Source organism: Lactuca virosa, chromosome 4 (genome assembly GCF_052849685.1).
Source record: "Lactuca virosa cultivar CGN04683 chromosome 4, Lactuca_virosa_CGN04683_v6, whole genome shotgun sequence".
Taxonomy (NCBI): Eukaryota; Viridiplantae; Streptophyta; class Magnoliopsida; order Asterales; family Asteraceae; genus Lactuca; species Lactuca virosa.
The window spans coordinates 492026640-492029659 of record NC_136429.1 but is presented as its reverse complement, the minus strand read 5'-3'; the positions used below and the strand labels follow the sequence as shown (position 1 = coordinate 492029659).

Sequence of the window (3020 nt, the reverse complement as noted above, 5' to 3'; positions counted from 1 at the left end):
ATGGCACATGGCACCATATTGAGTTCATCTCAGTGTCCTAGCACAAAGGCTGAGCTAGACAAGATGAAAGATGTTCCATATGCTTCGGCTATTAGATCCAGCATATACGCCATGAATTCTAGTAGACCTGATCTTTCTTATTCTATAAGCATGGTAAGAAAATTCCAACAAAATCCAGGGAAAAGTCATTGGACAGCTGTGAAGAACATTCTCAAGTACTTACGAAGAATTAAGGATATGTTCCTCGTCTATGGAGGCGAGGAAGAAAGCTTAAGTGTAAACTACTACACTGATGCTTCCTTCACTACTGATCGAGATGATTGTAAGTCGCAATCAGGATACGTGTTCATTATAAATGAGGGTGCGGTGTCTTGGAAAATCTCCAAGCAAAGTGTTGTTGCACAATCCACTATAGAGTCAGAATACATTGTTGCTTCTGAAGCTGCACAAGAGGCTACTTGGATGAAGAAATTCATTGGAGATCTAGGGGTAGTGCCTACCATTCAGGACCCCCTATATGTTTTATGTGACAGTGAGGGTGTTATTGCTTTGACAAAATAACCAGATCACACAAGAAGACCAAGCATATTAGCCTAAGATTCAACTTCATCCGGTATAAATTTGAAGAAGGTAAAATTAGTATTCGCAAATTTCAAACTGATCAAAATTTGGCGGACCCTTTCACGAAGCCCCTTCCTCAAGTCAAGTCTGAAGTGTTGGAGATAGTGTCTAAGTCCATAACTATATTTGGTATGTACTTGACCCGACCCGGCATGGTCCATTTGGGTTGCACTTCACCCGAACAATTTACGGATAATCTTTTGAGAATAGTATAAGTTATGATTTATTAATATATTACAAGTTCTAATATATTAATATAAAATCATATTATTTAATTAGTGTTGATCTATAATTAATTTAGAATTAATTTAGAGATCAAAAATATGACTAATTAAATATGGGCTCTTGTATGTATATAGTGTGGGCTAATGCTTATTTGGAATGGGCTAGGCTTGCATGGAAAGTCCATGGATACTCCATGGAGCTTTAACCCATGGATCTCATGGAAATGAAAAGACATGGGTATTAGGGTTTACATGAATGTAACCCTAATCCACCACACTATATAAAGGAGGCTTTGGTTCATGAAATTGCACTAGTTGATGTGTGTAAACTAAGAGGGCCGATTTCAAGAAGTTTGTGAGTATTCTCTCAAGTTTCCAAGTTTGTGGTTATTTGTGACTTCCATTTGAGGCATACACATTATTGGTGCTAGGCTCTCAAACTCCATGCAATCAACTACTACTACAAGGTAAGTAATTCTACTAGTTTTATTTGATTCAAGTACCCCATGTCATGCTAGTTAGGATAAGAACCTTGGAAAGATAATTATTTGCATGTATCTTAGTCAAACATAGTTCCAAGGTTTCTAGGGTTGCATGTACACCATAGGAGTGTTAGAATGCTGAAAACCTATCAGTGGTATCAGAGACTGGTTTGTTTATTTGATACTTGATGCAAAAAAAAAAAAAAAAAAAAAAAAAAAACTTGAAAATCGAAGTTTTGTTCAAAAGCTCGTATCAAAATTTCAAGTTTTGTATATGGTTTTACGATTCTTGAAATTTTTTATATGAACATTCATAAACATATGAGTTTAGATGATCATAGAAATTATTTGCTAATAATTGATTAGATTAATTCTTGATCTTTATGTGTTTTAATGGAGTCCATAACTAGTTCTTAAGTTATGGATAACCAAAAGTCACATTTATAAATAACCATTAAAAGAACACATAAGTTACAAAAAATGAAGAGTCTTCATTTTTAATAACCATTAACTCATAAGTTATGAGAAATGAAAAGTTTTGAAAGTTTACAAAACTTGCCCTCAAGTTTTGGAACATGTAAAGTCATATTAAAAGCTTTAGTTCCAACCCCTATAATTTTAAAAGTTAAAATTCAACCCTTATACTTTATAATATTATAAGTTTAATAATATTTATATATGTATAAGATCAAGTCGTCTTACCGATAGTACGCCTCATTCACGAAGCCGGTCTATAAGGGGGGTATAAGGTTGTTGCCTATAAAATGGAAACTTAATGGGTGTCCACTCTCACCCACCACTTCCTTGATCGGTGGAGGGTCGTTAGCCGAACGGGTAGGACAAGGAGTTATAAATTCTCATTAAAAGTATAATGATAATACTAAAGTAACTAAACTTTATTGAATTCCCAATCGTAGTTATTTTAGGAAAATGTGAATAAGGTGCTAATCCATGAAATTACACTTTACACTTTGTTTAAGTCGTTAGTGGAGCGTGTGTGGTTAACCGGCACACTAACTTGAACTTAACAAGGTAGGTAAAGGGTGACTTAATGTTTATTATAGTATCGATGGAGCGTGTGTGGTTAACCGGCACATCGATTGAGGGGTAATACATTAAGGGTACCAAGTAATTTGCATGCTTACTTCACACCTTGTTTTGTGATCCTCGGCATCCCAGTCACAAAACTTGAAGGGCACACTCGAGATTGAAACATGCCATTGAAGAAAGTTCAATGAATCTCAAAGAATCTAGGAGTTTCTAAACCAATTAAAACCTAATTAAATATTTCGTTTTTCATGGTGGAAATTGGTGAATCGTCATTCACCTACCTTCAAATATCTTATAGCTTAGATTACGGCATCCCTCTTCTAAGTTATAAAATATTGTGTTGGGTCCTAGCCTTAATATTACATTTGGGTGTTTTGTTAAGGACTATCTCTATATCTAATCTAATCTATTCCCTCTTCTTTTCAGATGTCTTCCAATAACAATGCTTCTGGCTCAAACCCTACTAGCTCCTTCTCTCTCATGAATCTTTGTGGGAGAGTCATCTTTGATGGGTCCAACTTTACAGATTGGATCAGAAACATCAGGATGGTCACTCGGTATGAGAACAAAGAATATGTTCTCGACAAGGAGCTGAAGGTACCCGAGCCAACTGCTACTCCTGAAGAGCTTGCTGAATATAAGG

At 35.5% G+C, this 3020-nt stretch overlaps 1 pseudogene; it reads left to right on the top strand.

Moving 5' to 3' along the window:
• On the top strand, nucleotides 1-561 carry LOC145106944 (secreted RxLR effector protein 161 pseudogene; annotated as a pseudogene).
• Nucleotides 562-3020: the final 2459 nt, after the last annotated feature.